This window comes from Zophobas morio, unplaced genomic scaffold, assembly GCF_036711695.1.
Source record: "Zophobas morio isolate AGI-343-1 ecotype UQ-CSIRO unplaced genomic scaffold, CSIRO_AGI_Zmor_V1 ptg000213l, whole genome shotgun sequence".
Lineage (NCBI taxonomy): Eukaryota > Metazoa > Arthropoda > Insecta > Coleoptera > Tenebrionidae > Zophobas > Zophobas morio.
The window spans coordinates 317,134-331,558 of NW_026972317.1; the positions used below are offsets into that span (position 1 = coordinate 317,134).

General features: G+C 26.2%; 1 long non-coding RNA gene across 1 annotated transcript; it reads left to right on the plus strand.

Annotated features, from left to right (window-relative positions):
• The first annotated feature begins 6,338 nt into the window (after positions 1–6,338).
• Positions 6,339–7,690, plus strand: LOC135146092 (uncharacterized). The gene is made up of 5 exons (XR_010283675.1): positions 6,339–6,472; positions 7,205–7,247; positions 7,295–7,358; positions 7,412–7,477; positions 7,599–7,690. It is a non-coding gene; the product is annotated as an uncharacterized LOC135146092 (long non-coding RNA).
• The last annotated feature ends 6,735 nt before the right edge of the window (positions 7,691–14,425 follow it).

The following is a 14,425-nucleotide window of genomic DNA, read 5'->3' on the forward strand; positions in this document are numbered from 1 at the left end:
TTGTACTTTGTATGGTTAGCCTTCAACTGCATATTTGTAGCTTAAATGGTTTACAAATATAGAGTTACCCTATTACAGTACTCATTTATTTTAAATAAGTTAAATGTAAATTTCAGCGCTTTTTAATAATGTTTTTGAAGAAAGAATGCGATAAAGAAAAAAGAGTGAATATTACTAATACAACTAGGCCTTATATGTACCCTTATAAAACTCGTTAATTTTGAATAAGTTAAAACTAAGTAGTGGCGCTTTTTAATGAAGTCCTTATATATAAAGAGCTGACAAAAAGATGCAATTAAACCATATACCTTTATTAAAGGATAAATTATTATCATAAACGTATATATAATTAAACATTATTTAGACTGTACCAAAGAGTAAATGTATCTTTACTTTATTACTCTTAGATTTCGATTGAGACTCTTATTCTTGGTCTTATATTAGGTTAAAATTGAGCTAGCTCTCTGATAAAATAAAAAAGATTTACTAGTGAAATAATTTCTAACTTTTGCACGCCCTTCCTGATCTAAAAGTTAGAGATAATAATTTTATATCTAAAACAAAACAAAGTTGTGTTACACTTTAGTGCTTATGCCTAACTAACTTACTAACTTTATCTAAGTTTCTTTGACTTTATTTTAACTTATCTTGTTCATTATTTGATAGGTAAAAGCACTAAATTAAAAATATAAGCTAAAAACTTAACTTGATAAAAACAGTGCTGTTACTATATATATTTAAGGAGTAAAATCCTTCGTTATAAGAGATGCGAGCTAATTAACTTGCATTTAGTTTCGAACTTTCTCTCGTTCGATAGCTTTCGGGCTTCGCGCTGTACCTTCGTCGAACGCTTGGTTCATCCGCGGACGAGCTTGTGTAGAAACCTTGTATTAGCAGAGACTTGCAGCACGTAAAAGTAAGTCCTTTAGCAAAATAGTTATGCGATTGGCAACTGCAATAGGTTGGCTACTTGATGGGTAGTTGCGCTGCTGTGGCGGAGCTGCGTGGCGTGTACAACTGTTTGGATACTTGTCAATGGGGAACCACACAAGGAACATTCGCTGATTCAAGCTACATCCTGTATTGGTTGTAATGGTTTTCCGAAACTTGTTCGAGCAAAAAACTTGGACGGTGGCTTGATATCACCAGGACCATACTAGTAAAAGTGGCCCAAAAGGTCCATATAGTACGTTTGTTCATACGTGTTCTATTCCTAACGTGATGCAAAAGACGTTTACCGTGAAGCACACCACAATAGGTTGCCATCCACAGATGGATTGTTGTGCCTTTAATAGACTGAATGAACATGACGTCGTGGTTAACAACCCTCTACGACGATCGTGCCTTGTTAGCTAAAGCGAAATGAATAGTACCCGAACCTAACTTGGTTGCTTACCAAACGATTGTTGTGATTATGGTTGTCCGGCATAAATCTAGTTCGGTTGAGGATCGGCGCAATGCTGTGGAGAGACGCAGGCTTGTTACTTACACGTCGAAAGACGGGCTCTTAAAAATGGTAAAAGGCACGTATGAAACAGGTTCATTAGGCAGGTTTTATCGTACCTGTACTGGTAAGGTTAGTACTATGTCTCAGACGACTGATGTCGTACATTCACGTAGAATTGAGCTTAGCCTACTTTCTCTGGGCTGGTAACCTGTGTAGCGAAAATACTTCAAGCTACCTGCGAGAAATACTAGATTGCCTTCCAGACGCTAATCCTCAGTGAAAAGCAATGGGAGTTATGTGGGATTCTAATAGCTCACTACTAGCTGTTAGATGAAAACATATAAGGTGTGTACATGCTACTACTTTAGGCACTAACTGCGTGCGAAGCCTCTTGTCAAGCAAGGTGTACACAATGAGCAATTTTAATAGCATTAGATCCTCGTCCAGGGGACTGCGGTCTAGTCCAGGCTTCGGCTATCGACTATTGATTCTTGCGTCTAATGGTAGTAGTACTAGCAATAGTACAGGCTACTGTTGAAGGATCATGACCGGGTTCGGGTACCTTTCTGGCTCGTTCTCGGTTCGGCTTCAGTACCGTTAGTACTGGTCTCTATGCAGGATGCATTCTGTGTAGGCTACTAGCACACTTCTGGCTCAGGGCCGGCTGTGGGCCGGGTGCACTCTTTGGAGTCTGTTCTCCTTGGGTTGCATTCGGTTCCGGTTGGCTCGACGCTAGATTTGGTAGTGTTAGTTCCTATACGGGATAGACCCTGCATAGGAACGAGTACTATGGTTTTAATAGTGCTATTACTAGTATTATACTATATATATACACGCGCGAGCGAACTACATGTTTAAAGTTGATTTCACTAATGCATGTCAGAGGCATGCCTTAACAAAAGTATAAAATTATTTTCCTTAACCTATTTATAATTAAATTCGATTTAGACTGTACTAAACAGTAAATATGTGAAGTACATGCTTATTTTGATTCTTATATGAAAAAAAGGGTTTAAGTCGGTCATTATTATATTAAAATATAAAAAATTTTGCAAAAATTAAATCTTGTGTTAGTTAAGACCCCCACTCGCGTAGTCTTTCGAGTTGACTGTGGCACTTATAATAATATTGACATAAAGAAAGGTACCAAGTTAATCGAGCTACCACAACTGCACCCAAAAGACAAAGCCATAAGACTGTATTAAGCTATACTCTAAAAAGAACCAATGAAAATGAAAGTATAATGATCATAAAATTTTCTTTAAAAGATAAGGAATTTAATCAAACTTTTGGCCCAATATTCTTATGGAAAAAGAATATATTTTATATGTAAAATTACAACCACTTAAAAAATAAGATATATAATTTCTAGCATTCATAACTTTATCTTACAGAGGATCTTAATTCTAGATTTTATCAACTAAATAAAGGCCAAGGGGAAATTCTAGATTTCTTTTCTCTCACTTTTTTTTTATTTTACATTATTCTTTATGTTAATTTACTAACTTTACTTATTTAATTTTTCTTGTTAATTATACATATATATAAATTCATCTATTTTTATTTCTTTTTAATTTAAAATCCTGATAGCCGGGCTATGCAGTTCGTTCGCATCATACACAAATAATTAACTACATATGGTAATGTAGGTATACTTAGTTTCCCACTTGCATCCTTATGTACACGCCAAGACTTTTCATATTTTTTATTGTTGTTGACTGGTTAATCTATGAATGGTTTTCGGGGTGCCTTTGTCGCTAAATTAGTATATATCGACTTGTGAGTTTTGCCTATGTATTTTGTTAGTGTTTCCTTGAAAACAACCTTATGCGCTTTTCTTAGCGAAATTTTTCAACCAGACACTCACGCGCTTTACTCTCTTTTTTCTATTTTTTCGTGAAGCTCAATTATTATTGCATTATTTTTTATAAAATAAACACACGGAAAACGTACTTAAAGTAAGATTAATTACAAAAGTAGTTCTAAGGATTTCGGAAGAGATAAAAGTTTATTGTAAAATTCGTTTATAAAATTTCCCCATATTCTACTTACCTTAACACGGCAATCAAACATTTTTGTGACAACTAAGAAAACCATAACTCCACCGCAATTAGATCAGACTAATAAGAAAAAATGTTATTTAGTTTTTATATGTTTACATTAAAGGTTATATCATAAATATATTTTTTTTATAACAGCTCTTATCGCTTTTAAAATCTATAAACCGTCTAGTTATATTATTCCTCTGGCAAACAATGCACCACTGCGATTTAAAATGACTATGTAAAAGTGTAAACAATAAGCTTTGATTGGAAGAATTAATTTTGCTGATAAACAAATCAAATCATGCTTATTAGTTCATCTCTTAATAGATTTCAGAGTACACTCTAGCAAAAAGTAGTTTTTTTAGCACATAGGAGATTTGCGTTTAGAGTTTTATCACATTCGGTTACCTCATGAAAATGTTAAAAAATAATAAAAATATATATAGTGAACATAATGTAATAGCTGAAGAGATTGAAATACTTCATAACAGCATTTCTCCTTCGGAATCTACCGAGCTTCTACATAACGTTGATGATCAAAATTTAGTAGCAGTTGAGCAGAGGAAAACAGGTTCTTTTATTTTAATGAAAAAAAAGCTGGTGTAATATTTTATTAAATTTTATAGTTTTATTTATAACTGTAAATTTATAATGCATATTCATCACAAACAGATTTTAACTGAGTTTAAAATAAAGCTTAACTCCCTTTGATTCTCTTTATAAACAAATATTTTAGTAGAACTTTTCTTATAAATAAAACTCTTTTTTCTAAATATAAAAAAAATTAAATTATTGAACGTTACTTATACATATTTTTGGATATATACTTTGTTATATGAACTTATTTAGTCATTTTTTTTTTTTAATTTATAAAACTTTTAAGTTCTATGTTAGAATAAATATAAACTTTTTAATATAAAAATCTTTCAGTTTTAATGAATAAGAAACCCCTTACATTATTTTGCTTATCCTTCTTAGGTCTCTTGCATTTACTAATTTTCCTCTTTTTACTTCTCTTTGGACTCGGAAATAGAGTTTTTAACAAAATTCAAACTATTCCAATGAACAATTACCCCCTCTTTTTGTCTATATACACCACATTTATATATATTCCTGCTTGTTTTTTATACATTATACCTGTGCTTTACTGTACATCTTGGATTCCCAAAGGTAATAAAAATAAAGAAAAGTTTATGGTTTATGGCATCTTTAACGGTTCGTTTAGAACAGCGTAAAATCTCTTATAAGAAGTACTCTATAATCGGTATTCTTGATTCCATGACTGGGCTAATGCAGGTTCGATTTCGCCAAAAGTTTTAAAGAGTTTAGATAAGTTTCTTTGTAATGATTTTAAGATTGGTCTTCCTAAAATAATTGTTAAATTTAATTTAATGAAATTTAAATTTATACTAATTTTTTTTTGAAATTATATGTTATTTATAAAATGCTTTTAATTTGAGCATAGAAAAACTTTTTATTTAAACTTAATTTTCTCACCGCTGTTGCTGTAAATGTTGTCTTCACAAAAGTTTAGAGTTAATAATAGTAACTTACTAAATTTATATTTACTTAGGAAAGTAATTAAACAATTTTTTTAACTTAAGTTAATTTCAAAAGTTAAGTTTATTGAAAAAATATTGCTTCTGAATTTGACATGTTTAAATTTTATTTAGAAGAATGAAATCCTATGAACAAATAACAATAACAAAGCAACATACGCAAACTTCATACAAGACTAATTAAGACTGTTTAAAAATATTTTTAAAGTTTATAAATTTGTTTAGTAATTATAAAGAAGAGTTCTACAAATAGTTCGCTAATATTTGCTAGGATTATTTGTTTTTTTAATATTTAATTTAAAAAGGTTTTTCATCTTAAAAGATGTGATTCTGAGTTGTATATATATATATATGCAGTAAAGTAAAATAATATATATAGTAAATAATAACATAATAATCAGCGCTAAGTAAAAATATATTATTTGAGAAGTTAAATAATTAAAATTTAAAATTTTAGATTTTTTTGAAAAGAAAAACATTTTTATAAAAATATATATTATTTATGAAAAATTTAATAACGAGTATCAATATATATATAATAATTTAAGTTTTTATTAAGCTTATTCATTTTTACTAAAAGAAGTTCTAAGTAATTTTTTTTATTAAAGCCTAAACATTTGCACGAGGAATACTTCAAAATTTTTTTTTATTTTAATTTCATTAAGCTTTTTCCCTTAAATTCTATATTAGGTCTAAAGGCTACTAAAAATATGATTTCATATTTAGTTTAATTTAAAAAAGTTTAAATTTTTATAAATCTAAATTATAACCTTTAAATCCTCTTAAACTCAACAAAATTTATATATAAAAGGTGAACTATTTCAAACTAAAAATTCCGTTATACGTAACAAAATTCATATATTAAAGTGAACCACTTTAAAACCTTTTTTCTATAAGCGTCTGCCTTAATTAGCTTAGATGCAACGATCTTATAAATAGATTAGTATTTTTTTACAACGTAATCCAGAATTAATCTCTGAATTTTTTTAATCAAATTTATATATGAAAGTAAACTACAAACTATTTTCTTTTGACTTTTGCCGTAAATATTTTAAATGGGATAATTAAATTAATACTATTTAAATATAATGTAAAATATAAGCCTTAAAATTCTGTACACGTAATAATAAAATTTATATATAAAAGTAAACTACTCTAAAACTTATTTTAAACCTCGTTATAAAAAATATAGATGGGATAAATTTTTTTTAATAAAGTTTAAATACGAAAGTGAACTACTTCAAACTATTCTCTTTAGATTTTTGCCGTAAATAATTTAGATGGGACGCTCGTAGTTTTACTTTCCCAGGCGGCTATCCCATTTTCAATGGTTTTTTCATTTTACCTACTAAATTTCCGCTACACTTGGTTACACGTGACCGGAGCTTTTTTTGTTATTGCAGGATTGGTCATTACAATCGGTAAGTATAAACTGATTGGCCGTATGTTTTATAATTATTTTTATAAATTAGAAATTACTATACAAAATTAATAAAAATTTAAATAATCTTTATTACTTTATAGAATACTTGAATTTAATATTTAACTAAATTTTACGTATAAAATTTACTTTATACATTATAAAAATTCTTTTGTTTGTAATGGAAAAGAATGTATAAATATTGGATTGTGCTAAAGATATTATAAACAAATTATATAAATAGATAAAGCTATTTATAATAAAAAATTCAAATTGAAGACATTTTTTTTTGGTAGATAATATAAAAAAATGAAAACTTTTTTAATAAAAAAAATTCCAGTTAATAAATAATTTACATTTTATAGTAAATTATTTTTTTTAATAACAATTTTACAGTAAATTATTTTTCATGGCAGTACCAGTAATATAAAATATTAAATGTTTAAAAAACTTTTTCAAATTTTATATAATGCTAAATTCCCCTGTTTATAAAGATACCTATAAAATAAAAATATAGAAACGCAGATTTATTTTTTTATAGAACAAGTTTGTTTAAGCAAAATTGCAGCTCGTTGATTGGTCAATAATAATATCAGTTTTGTCTATTGGTCAATTTTACTATTATTTAGTCCACTAATTTTTCTTGTAATATCATTGAAATTTTAATGAATTTAGTCCGCAGCTTCTTTTTATTATTACTAATAACTTTTTTTTTAAAATACCTCCAACGAAGCTCCTCAAATGGTGACCGGCCTCGTCAATCATCATCATTTTTAGTAATATTAAAAAAGCTTTTATTAACTCTTCGTTAAAACTAACTCAGTTGGGTCCTTTGTTGGGTTCTATCATGTATTCCAATGACACTATCAGCAATTTATAAAGAAAAGGCCAGCCTTTTTAATTTTTTAATATAATAAGAAAAAAATTTTCAATCTAAAAGATCCTCGCTGCGAATTTTATAGACCCGATTTACTTTAACGGCTGGATTTCTCTTTGGCAGTTCATAGTATTAAAAAAAAATTTATATTATTTTATTAAAAGATTTATAATTATAATTTCTTCATTATTTTTTTATTAGAAATAATATATCTTATCTTATAACCCTAAAAATATTCATGTTGACGCAGTTTTCGATTCCGCTCTGCATTCCTGCAGCTTATGCTTCTGGCCAAGATGTCTGGCATATTCCCGCCATGCTAAAAAACGGCTGGCTTTGCTATTTAGGCAATAATGAACTTTTTTTTAAATACCAAATTGTTTTAGTGGTATATAAAAAATATCCTCGTGGAAAATTTAGGATTAAATTTATTTGTGCGTTTATAAAATATTCATTCGGTTACTTTCTTAATATTATTGTTAGGCTACTTTTCACATTTACTTTAGAAACTTATGTTTATGCTTAAAAAAATAATTTTGTAAAAATTAAAGTTAATTTTTATTCGTGCATTATAAAAACCTTTACTGCTTACTTTCTTAATATAAACTTTATGCCACTTTTATGAATTTATTGTACTAATTTATGCATATACTTTAATATTATAAATAAAATTTCATGAATTATAATTATAAACATCAATCGCCGTTTTTTGCAAATATTTATATTATTTTATAATGAATAATATTTTTTATAATTTTTTATTTATAAATTTTAAATTAAGAAAAAATTAAATTTAAATTAATTTTTTCCTTTTTCTCTATTAAACTTTTTGTATTGTAAATTATTTTTGGTGTATTAAAATTTTATAACATTTTTTTATCCAAAAAAAATATTTTTTTGTAAATAATTATTATTTTATTATTTCATATTTTCTTTAATGCATTGGAACTCTACAACAAATTTTGTGAACCGATAATTTTTATTGGTCTAAAATTTTTTATTTAAAAAAAATAATTTTCAATATTTTTATTTTCTATTCGTTTTTTTCATAAATTTTATTATGCACTAAAAAAATTGTGACTTAAAATTTTTAATTTTTTTGTGTATCGGAAACTTTAGAATTTTTATTTTTATTTTTTTAATATTTTATTATTGTTGTAAATATGTTTATTTATTAGCGTAGGAATAATTTTTTTAAAAAAAAGTAAATAGAATAGTTTGTTTTCTATAATTTTCTATTAATTTTTTTTTATAATTTAATAATTTAATATTGATTTGTTTACTTTTTTTGTAATTTTTTTTTTTTTAAAAATAAATTATTATAATTTACAGGTATAGACTACTAAAAACTTTACTGAATTAGCAAATTTTGTTATCCTTAATACTTTATAAAAATTATACTTACCTTATTTTTTTTATTAATAATCTTTTTTATAGATAATATAATGATAAGCGAAAAACTATTTATAAAAATTTACTATAAAAACATTTTTAATTTTTTAATTAAAAAAATTTGAGAAGTGAATTTATATATGAAAACCATTAAAACCGATAAATTTTTACTATATATTCAAGGAATCAACCCCAGCCAATCCAAGGGCGTAAAAAAAGACGATTGCGCGAGTGCGCCTATCTACGTTAACGTCTATTTGGCTTTTAATATCGGATATAATATTTTTATTATGCTGATTTTAAAATTTGGTGCTTTTTTTATAATGAAATTTATATATATATATTTGCTATAAAAAACTATTTAAGCTTAATAATATATAATACATAAATTGCAAAGTTTATAAAAGTATGGGCAACTATAATAATATATCAAGTAAATTTTTAAAAAAAGGCTTATGTACAATTTTTAATTAAAAATAATAACAAATGAAACTTGTAAATATAAAGAAATGAAAAATTGTTTATTAAAAAATTTTAGTATAAAAAAATACATTGAATAAAGCTTATATAAAAGTAAATTAATAATATATTAATTATAATTTTTATAATTAATAAAAGAATAATAATTTATTATTTTATAGAGTAATTAATAAAACTTTTATTCACAATATTAATTATTTATAAAAAATAAAGAGAAACTTGAAAAATTTAATAAAGTTTATTCGTAACAACCACTACGTAATAGTTTTGCGCATTTACTTGTTTATTAACAATTCCAATATTATTTTTTTTAAAGAGTTAGTAAAGCTCATAAGTAACGTCTATTACGATAAAATTTTGTTAAATTAAATTTTAATTCTACCTTACATTAATCGGTAGAAAGTTAACATTTATAATAGTTATGGCCCACTTAAGCAATTCCATAAAGCTTTCCTAAGTAACGTCATTCCATTATATTTTGTTGCAATACTTATTCTTTTTTTATAGTGAAGTTAATAGAAGTTTATTAACATTTCAACAATATTAAATTTTTTTTTAACAATTTAATAAAGCTTATAAGTAATGTCCATTTGAAAAATCTTTGCGACACAAGTTTGTACTTATTAAATACATAAAATAGATAGTAGTTCGCTTACTAACGATTATAATATGGAATAATTATCTTTTACTAAACATTTTAACTAAGCCTATGTGTAACATCCATTCCGATATAACATAACCGCGTTTCTTTTTATTTCTTTATAAAGATGTAAAGTAGATGGTAAATTGCTTACTAACAATTTTAATTATAAAAATATAATCAATATTCTTCTACTAAACAATTCAATAAAGCTTATAAGTAATTTCCATTTCAATAAAACTTTTTGTCGCAATAAATTTTATTTAATAAATTGTATAAAGTAGATGGTATATTGTTTACTTTTATAATATAAAAAATAAATCTTACACAACAAACTAAAAAAAACTTTTAAGTAACACTCACAAAAAAGGCTCTGCCGATTTACTTTTTCTTTCGATGGCTGCTATTGTTCCTTTTGCTTCGATTGTCTTTTCGCTTCCGTTTGTCCCTGGGAACAAGTCGCCGACTCTTTGGGGTTTGATACTATTTTAATAAACTTCTATAGTTGTAGATTTTTGTAAACAGAAGTAAAAAAAATAAATTTCTAATTATTAATTAAAATAAAAAAAAAGTAGAATTTAGTAGGCATAAGCGATTTTTTAGGATAAACTAAAATCTTTAAAGTATTTATAATAATAAAATTTCTTAAAGAACAAAATTAAGTCATTGCTAATTTTTATAAACCCAACGAGCTCAAAAGATATATATTATATAAAAGTTTTAATAAATTTTGTAAAACTAAAGTAGTAAAAAAGTATTTTTTAAAGACTATTATTTTAAAAAAAAAAGGAGCCATTCTCTAATTTTGATTAATAATAATAAAAAAGAGTTAAAATTATCACAAAACTCAATAAGTTTATAAGCTATTAAAAATGTTTTATTAAGTTAAATAGTTTATAAAAAAAAAATTTTTGAATAATTATTAATAGATTAGTATCACTAGGAAAGTTAAAAAAATTAATAAAATTTTAAAAAATTATATTATAAAAAATAAAAAAATTTAAAATCAAAAAAGTTCATAAATTAAAAAGATTCTAAAAGTCAAAAAAGGAAAAAACTTGGCTTATATTTTGAACTAAAGCTTAAGTGTGAGTAAAACTTTCTAAAAATCTGTAAAAAAATTAAAAAATAAAAGGTTCCAAGTTTGCTAAATTCATCCTTTAAATTTTATATAATTTAAAAAGTTTTTTCGAGCAAATATTGCAAACACAAACAACTGCCGCTATTTTTATATGTGAATAAATCCAGAATAATTAAATTTTTTACGCGGAAAAAACTATTTTTAGGGGGCCTCGGTCTATTTTTTATAATTATTGGGCTCTTATTTTATCGGTTTCCCTTACTTTTTCAAACCATCTGGAAAAAAACTTTCCGTCGCACGACAACAGAAACACAAGCTGTAATAGCAGGGGAGCGTAAGGCTATTATGATTCTTGTTAACTTTATTTACTTTTCTTCTTTGATAACAATAGCGGATTAAAATTAATTTGACTTATAAGTTAACTGAGATTTCCAAAAAGAAAGATGAAATGTAGCAATAAGAATTTTTGAAGTTTATAATTTTTTATAATAAAAATTATTGGGTAGTTTATAATTTATCTTTTAATTTTTAAATAAGCCATCAATATTAAAAGAAAAACTTCGCTTTTCCAGCGGTTTATTATAATAAATTTATAAATAAAATAACAACACTTCAAAAACACACAAAGAGTACTATTAAAGAATAACTTTTTGTAAATATACTGTTAAAGTTTGCTATTCATAAATACTAATCCCTTTGAAAGTGTTAAGCTAGTTTTCAATTATAATCTATATTTTTACATTCTCTAGCTTTGGATAGTACGCCGCTGACTTCGCAACATACACGAAATAAAACTTACTGCAGTTTTTCTTCGCAATCCTTATGAATTGTGATTGTTTAGAGTAAATCGTTAACTTTACCACAATATATTAATAAAGTTTATTACCAAAATTATATAGTTAACGATTTAGTTTTACGCTATTTTTCAGTAAGCGCAGGAGACCGCAAACGGCAACTTATAAATATCAACGATTTGAGGAAAAACGAAGAAAAAAATTTTGAAGGACAACAAAAGAAAAGTTCAAGACAGCTTTGCTTAAAAAACCTGCAAGCAGTACTTAAAGTGTAAGAGAAGAGCATAGAAAATAAAATATATAATCTAAAATTTTTATATTGTTTTTGCTTTATAAATACGAACGCCATTTATTTAAATTTAAGGAAAGAAAAGCCACGAATGTCCAGAAAAAAGAAATATAATTTAATAAAAAGTAAATAATAGAGTACTATATTATATATATATATAAAATTATATATTACAAATATTATTAAAGTATTAGAAGATAAATATATATAATAATAAATGGCGCAAGGAAAAAGATAAAGGTTTATAATATAAAAACTAAAAAGTATTTATATCAACTACAAATATGAAAATGAGCCCTGACCCTTTTTCTTACATGAAGCTACTAACATAAAACAAAAATATCAAAACTTGGAAAATTTTGAAGTAGTCTAACAAAATGTTAATTTTTAGTAATAAATCTTTTATTTACGTCATTAACTGATTGATTGTTTAATAATATTGAAATCGGGTGTGTTTCTCAGTAAACATAACACCCCGTAAAGGATAATTTTAATAACAAATTCAGGCTTATCAAAAGAACGCATTTTTTTAAGCGTTTTTTATTTCTCAATCCTATAACCACATTATTTAGTAAAATAAGCACTTCTTAACTTATGTCCTTCCTAATAGATATATTGTAGAGAACTAAATCGGATTCAGCTTTATTCTTTATAGCTGATTTCATTCTACTTCCTTTTATAAGTCTACCTCTGGCTCTCTGGTATTTCAGCCTCCCCCCGCTTTTGTTTCTGGTCTCCTTGTAGCGTAAAACTCTGGTTCTTGTTTTCTTTGACTTCTTATTAACAAGTTAATTCTTAGCCATCTTTACTTTGTCACCCCCTGCAATACTTAAGTAACTTGTTCTATTCTTATTTTATTGAAATATTCTTTTTCTTTTGGGCACTTCGGTTTCAAGGTAGAAACAATACAAGAGCATGTAATTGAAAATAAATGTTTTTGGTACTTAAATTATGTGAATGACCAAAACTTTATAGCAGTTATCAACCAACGCATAGCCAGCAACGTGTTTACAAATTTCTTTTTTTTAACAAAGAATTAAAGTTTTACAAGTAAAATCAAAAAAAAATAAATGTAACGGTTGACTTTACAAAGAAACGCGCTTTTTGCCTAAAAGAAATTACTAAAGCACTGATGTCAATAATGGTTTAGTTAATTGATGATTTCATTCCTAATAAATAACTACCATTTGCTTATTATTTCTGTAGTAGGTTTGTTACTACAATTTTACTGTAAGTTTTAAAAAAATTAAACTTATTGCCTGCTTTACATTTTATTAATTAAGAAGTTCAATAGTGACAGCGTCAACTTAAAAAAGCTGCAGGATGAAGTTTTTAGTATTCAGAGATTAGAGTCAACGGAAATATCACCCCACTAACGTAAATCTGAATACAGCAATGCTGAATTACCAATCAATATGAAAAGTATGTAGAAATAAAAAATTTTAAACAATCTTACTTAGAACTTTTAAAAATTTAATCCTTAACAGAACAGGTATAGTAGCAACTGATATGCAAATGTAGCAAGTTTACCTCCACCCAGAAAAAATATTCTTTTACTAAGTTTGTGGTTTGCAGAGGGATCTATTTGCTTCTTTTACAAAAACGTAAAGAGGGGGTTACAAAAAACTTTCCTTTTTTAAACTCTTCATACAATAAAGTAAAATTTGGTAATAACGGGAAAGTATACTATGAAGCTCTCCGTAGTTTTTAATGAAATCTTATGTTTGAAAATTAACATTATTTGTAACAGCTCCAACACGAAATCCCTCTTTTTTTAAAGATACCACAGAATGTCTACAAAATGTAGATGCAGTGAAATTCAAGCTATTGCTAATAAAGTGTTTATTAAATATTACTGAATTAGTTAAAACAAACTTTCAGAGTTGTGCAACCGACAAAAAACAGTCGAAAAAATCTTAAGCTTTCAAGTTTGATTATTTAGTTACACGTTCGCTGACAAAACTGTACCGCTAAAACAACAGAGAAGCACAAACCGCAGACGACTAGAGCTTATAGTTTTTAGTTTTATTGGTGTAAAAAATAATTCGCTCATGATCCTACTTTATATGTGAGGTATTGGTCAAGCTTAAAAATATTTAAAAAATGGCGAAACCTAAATTGAAAAAAAAGATTCTATATATAATACCTTTCATACTTTACATTCAAACGATCTTCAATATCCTATTGTAAATATTACACCTTTAAGTTATTTTTTTATCTCTTTTTTTGAAAAACGTTACCCATTAGTATTTAGACCAAAAAGTAAAGCTTGTTTTAGAATTGGTGCGTTTAATTTCGGTTAAACGCAAAATTTTAATCCAACGACAAAATTTTTGAGGGCCAAAGACGTTAAAGTTGAGCCAATTTGGACACGAGCTCGGCGGAGCACAGTTATTGTTTA